Source organism: Eretmochelys imbricata, chromosome 8 (assembly GCF_965152235.1).
Source record: "Eretmochelys imbricata isolate rEreImb1 chromosome 8, rEreImb1.hap1, whole genome shotgun sequence".
Taxonomy (NCBI): Eukaryota; Metazoa; Chordata; order Testudines; family Cheloniidae; genus Eretmochelys; species Eretmochelys imbricata.
The window spans coordinates 53688322-53708464 of record NC_135579.1 but is presented as its reverse complement, the minus strand read 5'-3'; the positions used below and the strand labels follow the sequence as shown (position 1 = coordinate 53708464).

The 20143-nt window shown below is 50.6% G+C and overlaps 1 protein-coding gene across 3 annotated transcripts in view; it reads right to left on the bottom strand.

The window, feature by feature from the left end:
• CACNA1E (calcium voltage-gated channel subunit alpha1 E) overlaps positions 1 to 20143 on the bottom strand; it is a 225220-nt gene that overhangs the window by 136529 nt on the left and 68548 nt on the right. The window lies entirely within an intron of this gene.

Genomic DNA, 20143 nt, shown 5'->3' with positions numbered 1-20143 from the left:
GGCAGAGACCCCGGGGGTTTTTGCTTTCTTCTGCCACATGAGGCACGGATCACTTGCAGGTTTGAACTAATGTAAATGGTGGATTCTCTGTAACTTGAAGAGTTTAAATCATGATTTGAGGATTTCAGTAACTCAGCCAGAGATTAGGGGCCTGTTACAGGAGTGGGTGGGTGAGGTTCTGTGGCCTGCAATGTGCAGGAGGTCAGACTGGATGATCATGATAGTCCCTTCTGGCCTTGATGTTCATGAGTCTATAACGAGAGGCAGTATCTAGGGGTAGACACGGGTGTTGGGTGGGAGCTCCAGGCACCGCGACAACTGATAGAAGCAAACCTCTGGAAAGTTAGGAGTCTGGGGTGTGCTGAGCATGAGAGTGGTTGGATCCCTACCCAGACCCCCTCATCTAGGCCCACTCAGCCACTCCCAGCTCCAGCTAGAACCAGGAAAGGTAACGGTGCACAGGAATGAATCACAACAAGGGGCAGAGTTGATCAAAATCTTTCAAAGCTTGAAAGCACAGAGGTCCTGTCTGAGATTGGGGTGACAACTGTTTCACTCATCCCTAATATTGACATGGCCTTTTGCATTAAGCTACCTTCTCCCCCACCCCAGTGTAGGTGAGGAGACACCCTGGCCGTTACTAGATGATTAAGGCAGCATGGCCTAGTGGGTAGGGCACTTGACTGGGGTCCATTCCCAGCTCTGAGCAAATCACTTCACATCTCTATTTCCCTCTCTGCGTTGCCCATTTTGACTGTAAGCGTTTTTGGGCAGGGACTGACTTGCTCTGTGTTCAGACAGCATCTCACACAACGCAGCCCTGACCTCAAGTGGGGCCTCTAGGCACTACTATGACCTAGATAATCATGCACCTGGCCTAGATAGTGCTGGGGACTCTGACTCCAGGTAAAACAGACCAGGACAAAGTTGCCAAGAAGAACTGGGTTTCAGCTCACAGCCTAAGGGACTGGCTGGTTTATTTCCTTCATACTTCTATGTGAACTGACTGCAGGGGGGCCAGTGCCGGATTTATAGCCCTGGACTCTGTAGTCCTCTCTTTATCTACCAAAGAGGCACAGCGTGGGCAGCAGCCATCCCCCTCCGGTAAGGCATGGACGAGGACACACTCTTCTAGGCAGGAGGCATCTCCAGGCTTTCTGCATGTCAGTCCCCGGGGTCGGGGGTTGGGGGCGCGGACAGGGGAGGATATATGCGGGAGCGACAGCCACCCATTGAGTGGGAAACAGACTCAATAGCAAGCAGGTAGGAACTTTCTGTCACTACTGACCGGGGGCAGATTCTCACCCCTGATCTGGAAGTTCTCTATTCCTTTCCCAATCACCCAGAGCATCGGCCTGACCCCTCCCAAGAAGCCCCAGGTCCCCAGTTCTAATTAGGTAGGCCACTAAGCACTCTCCTTTCCAGCCTTTCTGCTGCTCCCCCACATGCCAGCCTCTCATGGATTTGCCAGGACGCTCCAGCCACACCACCGGCAGCATCTGCAGCTTTGTTTGAAGTGCTCTTCAAAGCAGGAGCAGAGATGAAAAATCACCATGGACTTTACCAGCTGGAGGGAGACTGTTTGCCCGACATGCCAAAGGGATAGGGAGCTAGGGTGGGGGTGGGGAGAGGGGGAGACAAGAAATGCAGTAACTTGGGAGACAAACCACACAAGCTTCCTTCTGACATTCAAAGTGACTCTGGCAATGCCCAGGCTTGTGGAGTCCCAGGTCAGCAAGAGCCTTTAACAAATGTGCTACGGTTCAAGATTGATACTGGCTTTTCCCCCCACCTTGCTTTCTGTCAGGGGATCTCCAACCGCTTTACACTCACTCGTCAGTGCCCCCGCATTATAAAGTATTATGCTCATTCTTCAGACAGGGAAACTGAGGCATATAGGGGCTAAAGGCAACATCCTCAAAAGCTTGGGCAGGTGCAGATAGGCATTTGGGAGCCTATGGGCTCAGGGGGCAGTTGGGTGCCCAAAAGTTTTCCAGCCATGCCAGTGCTGCCGGACTGCCCTGGGGTTTCAGCATCCCAAGAGGGAGACATATGGTAGGAGGAGCCACTGTCACAAGGCCTTGGGACACTCCCGGGCTGCAGGTTCGAAGTCAAGCAAGCAGAGCAGATGGACAGCTTCCCACTCAGATGCTCCTGGCAGCCCCCAGCACATGAGGACCTGGCAATCTCAGGGGTCAGTTGCTTCCTCAGGACCATGGTAGCTGTTCCTTAGGTATACTGAAGTTAACTACACTTTGGGTGATGGATCAGGGCTCTCTCTGCAGCTGGCCACAGCTATGAACTCCCTTCCACCAACTACCAGCCTGGCCGCAGATCACCCCACCATCAGAATACAAGGTGAGCTCTGCCTCGTCATGCGACGCTTCCTCCCACCAGCTCCCTGTAGCTGGCAAGGACAGTGAGCAAATATTCCCGACCAAGCAAGCACAACTGCGCAACATCACACAGGGAACAAGACAGATTGCTTGTGTTATTGACACATGCCCTGCACTGATATGGAGGGTGAGTTAAAACTACTTAGACAGGGGACGATTTGCACTGTCTCTTCCCCCCACAGCTGGTTTAGAACAAGCTACATACAGTGTGTTGGGCAGATGGAATTGGGGGTGGGGGTTGTAAATTGGGTCAAGACTGAGCGAGGGAATGAGAAGGATGTTGGAGACAATAAGGGAAGGATTTTAATTGGTGAGCCGGACACTCTCTATGGCAGTTGCATGCTGTACTTGTGCACAGCCCACGCTTGAGTAAAAGGCATTTACTTTATCCCCCGGGAAAATAAAAATAGCTGTTCACCTCAACGCGCAACACATCCTGCTCCCTGACTGACTTGGTGACAAGAGACCTCAGGCGGCACGCTGAACGTTCGCATGGGAGCGCAGCGCTCTCCAGCCGCTGGAAATGAAACCCAGGCACCAGCAAAGAGATTCAGTGAGGCTCAACCAATCAAGACGGGAGTTCAATTGGAATGAGGCTTCCCAGGGAATTCAGCACCCTGGGATTTTTTTTTTTTTTTTTTTTTGCCACTTTACAGAGCAGCGTTCAGAAGCAGATTACAAGCAACTTCACCAGGATTATTGCTTAATAATAACGCCCAGAGAACACTTTACCATCTGTGGAATTCAAAGCGCTGTATAAAGGTGGCTCAGGATTATCGGCCTTATGCGAACTGGGGAAACCAAGTCACAGGATGAAGGACTCATCCCAAGGCCATGGATCAGGGCAGGCTTCCTGGGTGACCCTGGGCAAGCCAGTCACTCTCTCTGGGCCTCACTTCTCCCTCTGTAGCAAGGGAATAGCCTTGCCCTGCCTCACAGGGGTGTATGGAGGATAAATACCTTACAGACTATGAGGGGCTATGGTGAGGGGCACCAGAAAGGAGTATGTGATATGGGTGGACGGTAGCTGAGCGGGGAAGAGACCCCAAAGATCCTGAGCCCCAGGGCAGTGCCCTCTCCATGGGACCACACTGCTCTTCCTTGAGTCCCAAACGTAAGAATTCCAATTCATCCTCAGAAGCCCTGAGAAGTTTCTCTGACAGCCCCCCTGCAGATATCCCAACCTAACCAGGGCTATCAGCAGGAGTGGCAGAACCTGGCAAGACTAAGGTGATCTCTAGTCTGATGGTCCTGCCCTCACTGCTCAGGGAACTGGGAGAGGAGAACATGGGCAAAGGAGAATCTCAGCTTGCTGCACCTGAAAATGGAACAAGTGTTTCCCAAACACTCACAGTGGAACAGCTCCCCTAGGACCGCATTCCCTCCCTTGTCACAGCTGCCATAAGCCCCACCACATTTGCACTAGTGCTATACCCACATCTTAGCCTGCAATGCCCCTTCCCCCTCCTGAAAAACACTGGCTGTTGGGGGCAGGGCAAGGACCCCACTTCTCCCACCAGCAATCTGCTCAGCTGCTTTGGCACTGGGTAAGGGGCATGTCCCATCAGGAGGCATCTGCACCCTGACAGAAACGGAGCATGGCTTTATTAGATATTGCTGCTGAATTGAATCCTGGCCCATCTCAATGGGAGCACAGTAGCATCACAGTTCCCCTAGGTCACACCAGTTTTGCCAACTGGGGGATACATGTGGGCTGGATTTGTGCTCCCCAACCCCAAGTCCTGTCATCGTCCCCCGCACCCACCGCTGCTGCCAGCCCTCTGTCTCACGCAGCCCACTGGTGTAACTGCACCTATTTTGTATCAGGGCAGAGTCCCCTTGCAAGGTCCAAGTCGGGGCAATTCCCTAGCACTGAGGTTTAACGCCCACTTTGCACCAATGTGGCTGCCAACACACACAGTGGGGGGCACAAAGTTTCCAGCCAGCTGAAGTCCCCATGACGGCTGCTCATGTCTACATAACATTGTCATCGTCCTTACAGCCATTAACAAGATTTAAGTTCTGGTCTAGCAGCTCCAAAGCCCACCTCCTCTACTGGCAAAGCTGAGGCCTCCATTCTGCGCGGTGCTGAGCAACCTGGCCCTCCCCCCGGTACAGCACTTACACCCATCCTTAAACAGAAGTTACTGAGATTACTCAGGTGCTTAAAGGCACGTATCAGCTTCAGCATTTTGCTAGATCGGGGCCAGAGCGCCTAGCGCCTCGCAGGACTGAGCCTGAAATGGACAGCTCCTTCTCTGGCCCTTTAGCAGAGAGAAGTGCTACAAAAGCACAGCTTTCACAGGATAATAAAGCGCTACAGTGCATATATTACAAACACACACCTCCTAATTGAAGCCCATCATGACAGGAAACCAAGCACGTCCTAACCCTAGCCGTATGACCTATTGTGTTTGTGATATTTTGACATGCACTGTTTCCTCATATTGGTCTCCACCGAGCCCAAAGGATTTGCATTTGATCTACAATATAATCCTTGCATATCAACGATTCATGTGCAAAGACAGAGGTTAGCAAAGCGAGCCCAGGACAGGCCTAGCAACCTGTGACGGTTGAGAGAAGATTGATAGGGTGGAGGGAGAAGGGACACGCTTTTAGGCTGAATATGGTGGTTTTAGGTTCTGATCCCTTTTTCCACTGTAAGTTTAACCTTTTTTCCTTTCCATTAAAGAAAAGTAACTGGTTTTCTAGTGGAAGAGAAACTAGTGCTAGCACAGAACGTTGCCTGGGCTGATTTACACATGTGAGACGGGCTTGATCCTGACTGGGGTTGATCTCCTGCAATTCTCATGGCCAGCGGGGACCATGAGTCAGCATCAGTCAGGACCAGCCTTCCCCAGGGTATTTAATTTTTGTTAGCATTTCTCTCCCACTCCCTCACCCTGCTAGCTCCAAATTTTACTCTGTCTTTAGCACTGGATTTTTGGGTTCACATACTTAGCTTGTGGATCTGCACTAGCTCCCTGGGTGTAAGCCATGGATATTATAAATGGCCTGACTGACCCTCTCCCTGTGTCATGCCAACACTGCTGAGCTGCACAACGGTGCTTGAGCAGAATCCCCTACAGTGCAATGGAAAGAGGGCTCCTCGCAAGGTGGTCTTCACATGGGCCTTTGGCATGTGCTCACCCTCCGATCAGAAAGAGCCCAAGCCTGTTGCCTTTCAGAGCTCGCTGCAAATCTAATCTCTTTAATTCAGTTTCCAGAGGAGGAAATTGCTGTTGGAGGAGTGGATGTCTAGGGGATGGGGATTTATTTACATGAACCCTCTACCTTTCTATTAGCTATGCCTACTGCCATAGTTGGTGGGGTTGCTGCTGGAACCCTTCTCTTGAGAATGCATTTGTAACGAACAGTTAGGGGCATACAGAGTATAAAATAAGGCCTCATTTGGGCTTTTAAAAATCCAAAGAAATCAATATATTAAGTGGAATGCAAGAGCAATTTTGCAACCTACATGTATCCTTCCCTGATCTGTGTTCATATGGGGTGCACCTGCCATGGGTGGAGGGGACCATCTCCTATCTAAAAATAAATATAAACATGCCATTTTAGCAGCTAGTCTCTGTTCCTTTTCCTAGTTACTTTTTGTATTGTGGTAGAACCTAGAGGCCCCAAGCAAGGATCAAGACCCCACTGGGCCTACACAGACAGACAGAGTCCCTGCCTCAGAATTTCTACAGTCTAAACTTCTTGGCCAGAAAAGTAGCCAAATCCACCTAACCCCTCAAAACACAAGCAGAAGTCTCTGCAGCCTGTATGCAATGGACCTTCCTGCACAAACTCGTCTACATTAGCAGATAGTCACTGACTGGTGCTGGGAATCCAGGACAAAGATGCACACAGTTTGATTGGTATAACATACAATCATTACTGTCACCAGCTTTCCATGACCTATTCATGGAATAGATTGTGCTGTAGTGGAAAAAAATGATGTGTACACAAACTTGGCCTATAATTGTGCAAATCTGTACCTTTCTGCAAAGAAAACCTCAGGGTTAGCTGAGGGGCCCATGTCTGCCTTGGGCTGCTGGGGAGCTTATATTCATTTCATGCCTCTGGCAAGACCTCTAGGAATTTTCCACCCATTCTCAAATTCACCCACACAGAGATCCATTAATACTGCCATGCTACCAGCAATAATGCTACCACCTGTCCACAAGAATAGCTCTAGCAAGAGACACAGTTGCTGCCATGAATAAGTAGCATCTGTGATGTCCCAGGATGCGGGGAGCCTTTCAGTAATATTCTAAGGCTCAGTATTACAATAACTAACTAACATCTTTAATGACTACATCCAGTTTGGCTGGTGATCCGCCCGGAGTATCCCGTTCCAGCACGCCTGGTGAGAGACCTGAGAAGGATTACACAGGGATTGTCTCTAGTTGGGGCATTTCAAAGTCTTGCTTAGAAACGGGGAGGGGAATTTCTCCAGGACACTATGGCATCACTCAGACATGAGATAATCTCATTCCAGCTCACAAATAAACTCAGCAGCAAGTTGACATGCCAAATACCTGCCTGGCTTGAGGGCAAAGTGAGGTGGAAGTGGCTGACAAAGGAGAGTTTCTTGTATAATCTCACCACAACAGGAGGGATATTAATGTCATATAAAGCAAAAGTAATGAAAGAAAGGTTTTAAACTAAGGATATTCGCTAAAGTCAAAATTACCACCAAAGGGATCCACAGCCTTTCTCCCTTCCCATTTATACATTTGAACAAGAGGAATTGGGGGAAGAGAGAAAGGCAGCTGTTTCCAGTAGTCTCTTGTCCAACATCCGCATAACTCTGTCTGCCTTAAAGTTCACAGCTGGTTTTATACTGACATCTCATTTAGAGGAAGGGTATTTTCTAGCAATCAGCCAAATTGGAACACTGGGTATTAAACCACCTCAAGAGTAGGATCCAGACTCAAACTTTGCAACTCCATCTTCTCTCAAAATGGGCAAAACACTCCCAGACTTTGGAGATGTTGGGATCAAGGTCTGAATTATGTGGCTCAGACCCATCTCTACAATCTTCACCTGGAGTGCTGCCTACCACCCCATCTTCAAACCTCTTCCTCTCTGGCCTGTCCTGACATGTAACACATCCCCACGGAAGATGGATCCCATTTAGGTGGACGGACACATGGATGGACTTGCACAGTGATAAGCTGCCAAAATCTTAACAACAGGTTCCCTCCTCACCCCACGAGGGGGTTGTTGCCCACCCCCGCCCCCCCGGGACTCCTGCCCCATCCAACCCCTTCCCCTGTCCCCTGACTGCCCCCGGAACTGGGCAGGAGGGTCTCGTGGGCCATCGTAGTGGGTGCCCAGCCCACCCCTAAGAGCCAGAGGCACCTGCCAGGGGGCGTGGGGAGTCCCAGAGGTGCTTACCTGGGGCAGGTCCCAGGAAGCATCCGGCAGGTCCCTCTGGCTCCCAGGGGTGGGGGAGCGTAGCTGGTGGGGAGCAGGGGGAGCAGCCGCTCCCCCCACTCATCACATCAAAAGTGACACCTTAGGCACCGACTCCCTGGGTGCTCCGGAGCTGGAGCACACACGGGGAAATTTGGTGGGTACAGAGCACCCACCGGCAGCTCCCCACCCCGTGCCCAGCCCCAGATCACCTCACCTCCGCTCCGCCTCCTTCCCTGAACACGCTGCCCCGCTCTGCTTCTCCACGCGGCCCCCCACACACACACTCAGGCCGAGGATGGCGGAGGTGAGCTGGGGCGGGGAGCGGTTCCTCTGCGTCCCCGTCCCCCCCCGGTTACCTGCTGCAGCGCAGGCAGCCCTCCTCACGCCCCCCCAACCCCCCACCTCCACCTCCCTGGGCCTGAGCGGGAAGCCACAGCCTGCTTCTCAGCCTGCCCCAGCTTCCCATGCGAACAGCTGATTCACGGGAAGCCTGGGGGAGCGAGAAGCAGAGCGGGGCGGTGCGTTCAGGGGAGGAGGCGGAGCGGAGGTGAGCTGGGGCCAGGGGTGAGGCGGGGAGCTGCCCTGCCAGTGGGTGCTCTGCACCCACCAAATTTTCCCCTTGGTGCTCCAGGGCTGGAGCACCCATGGAGTCGGCGCCTAAGGTGCCACTTTTGGCCGGTTAAATTTAGAAGCCCTTTTAGAGCCGATTGTCCCTCGCAGAGCAACCGGTTCTAAAAGGGCTTGTAAATTTAACAACCGGTTCTAGCGAACCGGCTCCAGCTCACCACTGGACTTGCACACAAAAATGACACCAAGCAGGAAAAACCATCATGACTAGAATATTGCAAGCGAAGAGTCACAACGTTCCCCCTGCTCCCAGCCCCAAACTCCCTGCCACGCGCTGCAGAGCTGTCCATAAGGAACCAGATTTACTTCTTCACCTTAATAGCTGTAATCTGATCTCCTGTATGTATGGCCATGCTTTATTCCTGGCTGCTGGTTCCTGGCATCCATCGGCTCCCCAGTTACTGTACATGGTTTGAATGAAAATGCTTTGCTTTTCTAAATTAGCTTAACAAGGAAATTGGTAAATTTCCTTTGCAGAACAAGGGCTGCTGGCTCTTAGGGGGCTGGACTGCTGTTCTACAGAGCACTGCTGAGGCATGAGGGTCAATTATGGGTGTCATGTGACTAAGAATGCACATGCTACTCTGAGGATTCTATAGTCAGGATCCTACCAGAGCCCCAGAGCCAGTGATGCTGTGCTCAGCAGCTGTGTTTCTACTTTCTCCTTTGAGCTGACAGTTGGCCACTGTAGGCAAAATGCAGGTTCCTCCTACCTTCCAGGAGATCTGAATTTAGGACTTAAGTGTACTCCCTCACTTCCACTCTGGCAGGAGCTGGAAGCACTGTGGAGGCAGCCATCCCACCTCTCGCACCAGAGGAAGACCCATGCATGGTTTATTTGTGATCCTTCTGGCTGATTCTGTCGGGGCGGTGGCTGGCTCTGGTTGGCTCAATGTGGGGGCTAAAGCAGGGGAATTGCAGGGGGATGTTTCTAGGAATCCTCACGCAGGTCAGCCTCAGGCTCTCCTTTTCATCTAAAATTTGGCCGATTCTAACCCAAATCATTTTGCACAGTTTGGGTTTGAGTCCCCCACAGCTGGCTGCTTCTACATGCAGCTGGGCCCCTGCCTCCCCTCCGGCTCCCCAAATGGGGTAATCTGTGCAGGTTGCTCCCCTATAGGCCAGGCCTCTCCTCCTGCCCACTCACTGGGGACTGGATTCCCAAGTGGCAAGGCTGTTGTGATCACCCTAGAACCTGGCAGCCCAGACTCAAGACATTTCAATGAGCTGGCAGTTGGGGTTTAGCAAGTTCTGACTCCCACCCTGCCCTAATTCTCAGAACTCTAAAAGGAGCGAACACAACTCCCCTGTACGAGGAGGCCCTTCTGCTCTAACTCAGGACTCCATTGACAGCCATTACTAACACCTTCCCCATGCACAACTCCCTGGCTCCCCAGAGCCTTTTTATTATGCAGAGGGAGCTTGAAAGAGGTGACACCTAGTGGTCTGAATACAAACCCAAGAGCCAGGAACTCCCAAGTTCTAATCCTTGCTCTAAAGTTGACTCCTCTTGAACCCTTGCCAACTCAGATAGACTATTCCCATGCAGATAATATTTACATACTTACAGGGCTGATGAACTTTTCATTATGCAATATTTGTAAAGTCCTTTGCACTCATCATCTATTAAACTCGACAGCTTAGGGTGGTGTCTCTGTTTCCACTCTAAAGCTCTGTCCCTGGGTGCGTGAAACTTGAATGTCAGGATTCAGACTGAAGCACGTACTTTGCTTTTCCAGCAGGATGGATCCCATAAGTTTCCAAAAGGTAAAATAAGTTTAGGCCATTTTCCAGTTATAAGGAGAGATGGATCCAAACTGCAAGGCTATATACTGCCACCCATCACAAGCATACGTGAGCACCTTCTGCATAAAATCAATAGCAAGATTTCATAGAATCCCTGGCACTTCTCCCTTTATAGGGTCAGAACTCTGCTTAGAGCAGGGATTTTTTGTGGGGCGTTTGGAACTAAAAGGGGGGTTTGAACTGTGAGCGTCACTTATGGTGGAAAGGCTTTCTCAAAGAGGACAGCTTTGAAATGTTTTCTGAAGATAGTCAGATTCTGGATTTGCCTGATCTCCCCTGGAAGATTGTTCCACAGCCAGATCCCCTAGACAGAAAATGCTTGATAGCAGATGACAGGACAAGGAGTAATGGTCTCAAGTTGCAGTGGGGGAGGTTTAGGGTGGATATTAGGAAAATTAGGAGGGTGGTGAAACACTGGAATGCGTTACCTAGGGAGGTGGTGGAATCCTCTTCCTTAGAAGTTTTTAAGGTCAGGCTTGACAAAGCCCTGGCTGGGATGATTTAGTTGGGATTGGTCCTGCTCTGGGAAGGGGGTTGGAGTAGATTGCCTCCAGAGGTCCCTTCCAACTATGTTATTCTATGATTCTTTCTCCCTAGTTCTCACTTGCTTCATGTTCTGCATTGTCCCAGGGGATTGCAGCTGTCACAGGAGTTCCTAGATCAGAATTCGGTCTCTGACATAGCTGGGGCTTGGTCCATTCAGTCAGAACATTTGGAATGTTAATGTTCTGAACATCCAGAGGTGTTGGTTCAGGCCTAGCTCTTTAAAATGGTGTTGACTGATAAGTTTGGTACATTCAGAGGCCTCCCTGATGTCTTTGCTTTAAAATTAAGGTCTGGGAATGATTCATCCATGTTAGTCAATCAATTGTATATCTAGGGAGGAAAAGGTAGTCTTGTATTTACAGCTCTCTGCAAGGACTCAAGGGATTTGGGTTCAGTCCCTCACTCCACCTCAGACTCGCTGTACAATCTTGGATAAGCCACTTAGGCCCTGATTCAGGAAAGCACTTATGTGCAGTGTCAGTGGAGATGCTCTCCAGAATCGGGGCTTTAATCTTTCAATTCCTCATCTGTAAAACTGAGGCAATAATTCGTCTCTTACACCTTTGTCTTGCCTATGCTGATTGTAATCTCTTGGGGGCAGGGACTGCATCTTACAGTGTGTGCGCCCAGTGCCTAGCACAACAGGCGATCTTGGTTGAGACCTCTAGACCCTCTGTAATACATATACATGATAGTAATTATTATAGGGAGATTTATAGAGCAACTCTGTGAATTCTCAGTGATATGTTCCAACCTCAAAACTGAACTAGCTAATGAATCATAGAATCATAGAATATCAGGGTTGGAAGGGACCTCAGGAGGTCATATAGTCCAACACCCTGCTCAAAGCAGGACCAATCCCCAATTAAATCATCCCAGCCAGGGCTTTGTCAAGCCTGACCTTAAAAACTTCTAAGGAAGGAGATTCTACCACCTCCCTAGGTAATGCATTCCAGTGTTTCACCACCCTTCTAGTGAAAAAGATTTTCCTAATATCCAACCTAAACCTCCCCCACTGCAACTTGAGACCATTACTCCTTGTCCTGTCCTCTTCTACCACTGAGAATAGTCTAGAACCATCCTCTTTGGAACCACCTCTCAGGTAGTTGAAAGCAGTTATCAAATCCCCCCTCATTCTTCTCTTCTGCAGACTAAACAATCCCAGTTCCCTCAGCCTCTCCTCATAAGTCATATGTTCCAGACCCCTAATCATTTTTGTTGCCCTTCGTTGGACTCTCTCCAATTTATCCACATCCTTCTTGTAGTGTGGGGCCCAAAACTGGACACAGTACTCCAGATGAGGCCTCACCAATGTCGAATAGAGGGGAACGATCACGTCCCTCGATCTGCTGGCTATGCCCCTACTTATACATCCCAAAATGCCATTGGCCTTCTTGGCAACAAGGGCACACTGTTGACTCATATCCAGCTTCTCGTCCACTGTCACCCCTAGGTCCTTTTCCGCAGAACTGCTGCCTAGCCATTCGGTCCCTAGTCTGTAGCGGTGCATTGGGTTCTTCCGTCCTAAGTGCAGGACCCTGCACTTATCCGTATAGCTGCTGGGCTACAGACTGACCCGAGACCCCCTAATTCTGCTCCCAAAGGAGCTGCTGTGCCAACCCAAAGTTTCTTGTGCATTTCTCCCCTTTAAAATACCAACTCTTACTCAGACTTTTCAAGAGAGTGCTTTCCCCCAGGGCAGAGCATTATAAAAGGGGAAGGGCAAGGAGTTTTTGACAGAACAGATCTTTAACTATATGGATTCAACAGACACCATGTGTTTCTTCCTGTGTCATTTCAGCAAAAAGCAGGAGCATTTGATGCCCAGGGCTCTGACTTCACTGAGTGCTAAGTACCAAAAATGAGCCAAGAAGAAAAAATATATATTTTTCCTTGTTCTTACTAGGTAGCCACATACTTTCTCCCTCGCCTGTCACCCTGCAGAACTGCTCGGGAGGGCAGATTGAGCAACACTGAGCCAAACTAATTCCTTTTATAACTGTATTGACTTCAGCGGAAAACCAGCAGGGATGGATCTGATCCACTGATTACACACATCCATTGGGACAACAGCCTGCTGTTTAAGAGCAAAAATGTTAAAGGCTCCTCTACCAGCCTAAACATGGATTCACAAGAAGGACCAATAGTTCTCCAAAGGTGAGAGAGGCCAAACAGCAAGGAGGTTGGACTAGATGACCCCCTGAGGTCCCTTCCAACCCTGATATCTTATGATTCTGTATATGTACTTTGCCTAGGCTACCCCGCCACGCAGCATGGTATTGTGGGCCAGTCCGTTTGCACTGATCTGTATTACATCCCACAAGTCTAGCAAGCAGACTTTGTCCCCATGTTTGAAACCATTTTCAAGCAGGTTTTAGCCACACGTGACTCACTAAAGATGGGCCTGAACACAAAAGCTTGGGAATGTCTGGATCCAGGTTCTGGTTCAAAGCATAAAAGAGATCGGGGTCAGAGCAGTGACAGCATCAGAATGGGCCCAGTTTGCAAAAGACTGGTTTTCTCATTTTAGAGGTTATGAAGATTTTAAATCTTCAGGTTGGAACTTGCTAAAGTCCTTGCAAATTTATATCATGTTAAAGCATAGATTTGCAGCCACTTTAAAATGGGAAGTAAGCCTCACGGTAAAACCTACTGCATGGGTACGCACCAGGATTCTGAACTGTAGATCGAGCAACGAAAAATAAGAGAAGCCTAACTTTAAGGTATGTATGTGAAAAAAAACCCAAAATGTTCCCAACTTTACAACTACCAAATCAATTTCCTTCCCACTTGGTTTACTCCTTAGCTCCCAATGAGATCTGAGAAACAAGCCAAACTTGTACAAAATCCATTCAGCCATTGGCAAGGTATGCATGCAAAAAATGTCTGACTGGAATGTGTCAGGCTAGGATTTAACCACCAGATACTGTAAGTCCCCGGGTTTAGAGCTAACAGGCTTGCAATGCTATAAAGATTCTGTACAAATCTTAGTCTGGAGCCGGCTGGCCTCTCGCACTAATAAACACCACTGTTCCCGTCCACAAAGGGGAATATCCAGCACATGTGATGATATAAAGCAGGGGTGGGCAAACTATGGCCCGGGGGCCACATCTGGCCCTTCAGACGTTTTAATCTGGCCCTCGAGCTCCTGCCGGGGAGCGGGGTTGGCGTTACCTAGGGAGGTGGTAGAATCTCCTTCCTTAGAAGTTCCTTAGAAGTTTTTAAGGTCAGGCTTGACAAAGCCCCGGCTGGGGGGATGATTTAATTGGGGACTGGTCCTGCTTTGAGCAGGGGGTTGGACTAGATGACCTCCTGAGGTCCCTTCCAACCCTGATATTCAAGGATTCTATGATTCTATGATTGCTCCCCACAGCTCTTGGAAGCAGCAGCACGTCCCCCCTCTGGCTCCCATGCGTAAGGACAGCCAGGGGTCTCTGCACGCTGCCCCCGCAGCTCCCATTCGCCAGCAAATGCGGCCAATGGAAGCTGCAGGGGCGGCACCTGCAGATGGGGAAGTGCACAGAACTGCCTGGCCGCGCCTCCACGTAAGAGCCGGAGAAGGGACATGCCACTGCTTCCGGGAGCTGCTTGAGGTAAGTGCCGCCCAGAGCCTGCACCCCTGACCCGCTCCCGCACCCCAACCCCCTGCCCCAGCCCGGAGCTCCCTCCTGCACCCTGAACTCCTCATTTCTGGCCCCACCTCAGAGCCCGTAACCCCAGCTGGAGCCCTCACTCCCCCCCTGCACCCTAACCCCCAATTTCGTGAGCATTCATGGCCCACCATACACTTTCCATACCCAGATGTGGCCCTTGGGCCAAAAAGATTGCCCACCCCTGATATAAAGGCTGTATTGGCATTTGCTTACTTTGCATAACCCACTTTGCTTTGCCACTTGCAAGTTATGTAGCCATCCAAAACCCATATCAATAAACCCGTCCTACCATGCCACACCAGCACGTTGTCTCTCTGTGTGCACGGGTGCCTGTATGTATTACACTCTCTTGTACGTACATACACACTCAGTCACTCTATTTCCTCTCTCCTTCTCCCTAGCCGCTGCTCTTGCTGGTACAGAGTCAAGCAGTCAGATCCTCACACATTCTGGGCAGCAGCACCGCTGAGAGGGCTGGAATCTGACAGAAATAGCTGAATAGGTAATAAGAGTTGTGTTTGCTGCAGAATTGCTAAGAGCACTGGGTGTTGATTAAATTTTCATACCTCCCAGACAGGGATTTTTGTATCTTTTTTGTTTTAAGCACAAGAAGGGCTTTTTCTTTTCTTTTTGTAGCTGCTCCAGCCTGAGAAGCTGGTGCAGCCCCAGGGCACTGCTCCTGCTGCTCACAGGACCCTTTATGTATGCTGCAATGCATTAAAAACCTAGCACACTCCTTCCCGCCCTCTGGATCCCTCCCCCCACCTGCCCGCTCCTTCCCCTCCCCTACAGACATCTCTCCTCTGTATTTGCCACTTCTCTCTCCCTGCCATGCTGCCCCTCACTTTCACAACCTCTCTCTCCAAAGACACCCCTTTATTTTCTGCATTAGGAAAGGGCATACTAACAAGCCTGCACACCATTTGGGAAACCAGCAATTAGCCACTGCTTCCTCCTCGCTTCATTATTACAGACACAACCATTTAACCCAGGGGTGGGCAAACTTTTTGGCCCGAGGGCCACATAAGGGTTGCAAAATGGTATGGAGGGCAGCATAGGGAAGGTTGTGCCTCCCCAAACAGCCTGGTCCCCTCCCACTTCCCACCCCCTGACTGCCCCCCCTCAGAACCTGCGACCCATCCAACCACCCCTGCTCCCTGTCCCCCCATCCCGGGATGCCCCAGGACCCCACCCCCCCGCTCCCTGTCTCCTGACTGCCTCTCCCCCTGAAACTCCACCCCATCCAACCGCCCCCTGTCCCCTAACTGCCCCCCGGGACCTCCTGCCCCTTATCCAACCTCCCCCGCCCCCTTACCATGCTGCTCAGAGCAGCAGGACAGGCTTATTGGAAAGCCTGGGAGGTGGGCGGGCGCAAGGCGCACAGCCCGCACTGCGAGCTGAGGCTGCGGGGGGAGGGGGAACAGCAGGGGAGGGGCCGGAGACTGGCCGGGAGCTCAGGGGCCGGGCAGGACGGTCCTGCAGGCCAGATGTGGCCCGCAGGCCATAGTTTGCCCACCTCTGCTTTAACCTTTGCCCTGCTGCTCCAGCAGCAGGGTGACTGAAAGCTCCCAGCCAGCCCCAAAGCAGCTGGCTTAGCAGGCCATGCAGAGGGTTTGCTAAAAGGCTGAGCCAAGCCTTTCCTCCTCCAAAGCCCCCAGGCAGTTTTCTGCGGGGTGGGCGTTTTGGCTACAGAGGTCTCTGCTTCGCACGCCCTTTTCGTAGGACAAGGGGTGTGACAGGTCATGAAGCACAGCAGGCTTCCGTGGACAGAAATTGGCTCTCCCAGCCTTCTCTCCAGTCTAGGGGGGCTGGCCTTTCGAGCTGGGACAACTGGGGTGGTGGGGAAGCAGAGGAGGGGCTTTCAGTGGGATCAAGGAAGCGGGCATATGAGGGCTTCAGCACCTCAAGGATGGGGAGAAGGAAAGGGTGCCCACTCCTCACCAAAGTGACACCTTCATCTCCCTCTCCCCACAGCCCCGTGTGTCTGGCTCCACGCACAGGGGAGAGCTCTCCTGAGAACTCATGCAGAGATGGCAGGGGTGGGGAAACCACAGAGAAAGTGCCAGGCCTGGCGGTGGGGAGGGGGGCAAGGTGTCTGAGGTTCACAAGCGCAGCCAGCTTGTCGTCAGTGGCACCAGCTCAGATGTCCAGGGGCTCCATCAGATGGCTGGTTTGCTGGGTCACGGACACAACGTTGTGGCAAGCTCTCTGCCGGCATAACTCCACTGACCTTCACGCCGACGTATGAGCAAGGAGTTTGGCCCACTGTCTTCTCTGAAAAAGGAACTACTGGGGAAGATGGAAAACAGGGAACTTCCCAGTCCCCCTCCCCAAATTCTAGGGATGGGCAAGCAGGGCGGGTGCCCTGGGCACCAACTTCCAGGGGGCTGTGCTGACAGGGTGGGGGTTGTTTTTGGTTTCTTGCTCCACCCTGATTGGGTGGTCTTTTCTCACCCTCCACTGATTGGCTGACTGTAGGGTTTTGGGTTTTTTTGGCTCAGATAGTGGGGTGAGGGGAAGCACCGAAAACATTTCCCACCCTGGCTGGCTAAACGGCTATGGCCCCTACTGCCCCAGCGAATGTGAGGACGATCTAATGAATGTACAAATTTCCCAGCACAGCACTGTCCTGGGAGCTCTCGCCAGAGAGGAACGGAAGCTGGGGAGACAGACTGCACACCAGGGCCTGGAGGGGGAAGCCTGGATGCACCAAGCACATCATTCTCTGTGGTGGCGGTTAAAGGGGCCCATAAAACCGAGATAGGGCTGAGCCACCATGTTCAGCGACAGGTGCAAACTTTCCAAACTTCAAGGGGGTGTGACTGTGACGGGGGAGGGGAGGAAGGGACGGCAGGAGCTTCGTTTGGTGAATTGGTACAGATCTTGAAATAGATGGATTAAAAGTACTGATGAGAGCCAGATTCAGTACGTGTAACGCTAGGAATGATTCCTGTGCAAGCTCTGTGAACATACCTCAGTCCTGGCCTGCAGCGCACCCTATGCTATTCCTATCCTGGATCCCCTCTGTACTGGTTCTACTCATCCACCCCACCCTTGCTTCAGAAAGCCACGTTCTGCTCTGCTGAAATAAGGAAGACAATAAGTTCAACCAGTTCTCAGCTCTGCGTGGGACACTTTAAGATTTAAAACCATCCCCATGTCACACCATTGCAAGCGAGAGCCAGATCCACCTTTTCTTTTACCTCAAACGACCCTCCGAATGTTAGATCTTCACAACTTTGGGTACGTCTGCACTGCAGCTGGGAGGGCGCTTCCCAGCTTGGGTGGACTGACACGCCAGCTCTGCTCAAGCTAGCGTGCTAAAAATAGCAGTGCAGCCAGGGGTGGCGTGGGCCGTGCCTCAAGCTCGCTGTCTGAGTCCATACTCAGTGGGCAGGCAGTAGCCTGAGCTGCTCTCTGTGCTACCTGGCTACACTACTATATTTAGTGCAGTAACTGAAGCACAGCTAGTACCCGTCCGTTACCTGTGCTGGGGAATACGCTCCCAGCTGCAGTGTAGACGTTCCCAGAGAGAATTCCTCTGAACTCCCCCTCCCAGTGCCAGGCTCCTCGTGACTGAGGGTTAATCTCTCTTCATTTGCTTTAACTGCCCATTTCCTGCCTGTGTTTGGTTTTAAACTTTTCTCTCTTGGGAGCTTCTTCACAGTCACTGGTATGCAGTTAAACCACAGCAGCATGGCTTTGAGCTTTGTCATCACTGTGGCAGGGAAAACTTCCCAACACCTAGAAAGCAGCTACTAGAGGAGGAAAAATCCAACAACACATTCTCCTTCTTTCTCAGCCAAGATGCAGAGGGAGCGGGGCTGATGCTATGATGAGAACGCAGGGAAGTGATAACAAGGAGTCCTTCTCTCTCTGGATATGATCACTTCAGAGCAATGGCTCTCTGGCAGGTTTCATCCTAACAGAAACAACAAGGCAAGAAATCGTGCCATTTGCACCACTGAAGGGCCGAGCATCACTCATCTCAACCATTCCAGAGGAAGGGGCTGGACTCAGGAGATCACAGGGGAGATGTGAAGATAACTACATTACGGATTGTGAGGAGCTCGGATACCATGGTGATGGGGCCAGAGAATTACCTAGGAGAGCGGCAGCATAGGCTCGTGCAGCGTTCCCTAAATTGGGATTACGGAGTCATGCCAAAAATCTACACACACACACCAAATAATACATTGAATTTTAAACAGATCCAAAACTTAAGTCCTGTAATGCTATGTCCCTGTAAGGCCACCATACTGTGGAACCTGAGAACCACAGTGGTTCAGCACAGAGCCAGGGCAGGTGATAGTGATTTTGGGCAACTCCCATTTTGGGGTGCCCCGTCTGAGATCACAAGAAGGGGCCTGATTTTCAAAGGACAGGTGTTCAGCTCTTTGGGAAAATCAGGTTCCTTTAAAGGTGTCTCAAGTAGGGCACTCAAGAATTTAAACCACCCCAAATCACGGATCACTTTAAGTAATCTTGGCCTCAGTATGAAACCTGGACTTGTGTGTGTATGTGTGTCTAGATTTAACTCATACCAGCCAGTATAAGCCTAACCTCACATGGTTTCAGTAGTCCTTGTGCTTTCAGTTTCCTGGGTTTACTGCAGATTTCACTTGGATAAATTCTCTTCGTTGGTAGCCTTCATGCCTACCCAGGAGAGGACATTTCAGAATCTGTTCTTGTGCTTTTCAATACTCAGATCATCAATACTGAGGATCATGGCTGACCTAATGCTGTGTATTACAACATGATGTCCTCTATGCATAATCCCAATATAGGCAGAAATTTCAACTCTAGCTCCCAATACATGTTTATGCATGGAACCGTTTGGGCTGTTTCTGCTGGGCATCGATCTAGAATTACTCTTGTAAGGTTGACTCATTCAGTGTTTCGCATTTCAGCTTGTCAAGTTTGGTGGCAGAAACGTGTAGCATTTGAGTCATATTTACTTCAAACTCCTATTTCTGCAACAACTTGATTCCCTATTTATAGGCAATCTTGAAAGGAGTTTCTGCTGTCAGCAGCTCCATACCAGGCTTGGATTTCATATTTAACAAGAACATTTGCCATTTCATGATCATTTACAGACTGCTGTTCAACTCCAGCACAAGCGGGACTTCCTGTTCCACAGCTTCAAACCCTACCAGGTGGGATCCCTCCTTAGCCTGACCAGTCAGCCTAGCTTTCGTATCATGAACACAAGGTCTACTTTTGTGTCTACGATCTAACACAATCTCTAACAAGAGATCATTCCCCTTTGTGCGTGTGTGCGGTATTGCTGGACGACTACGCTCAGTTTCAATAGCTATTTTGAAACGTGTCTTTTGTCCATCTATGTCAGATGTCAACCTCTAATCTGCCATAGCATCTTGCTCTGGAAATTTAAGAGGACCAGCCAAGAACTCAGTTTCTGCATCCTCATGAATGCATTTTGCTCTTCTGTGCAGGTTGTGCTGAAAGCGACACGCTTTTGAAACATGGTTGCATTTCGTGGCACAAATGCCGTTGCAGCTCTTTTGCTGGGCACCTCTGCATTATGCTCCGATTCCTCCACTTTTATTGCTAGCTAATCTGGTCTGTATCCTGTGTTTATGCCTTGCCATTCATTTTTAATTAGAGGCACGTCTGCTTGTTCACTGCCTGTTAGCACTCCCATTTGGGAAGTGTGTTTCACTTGCCCTGCAA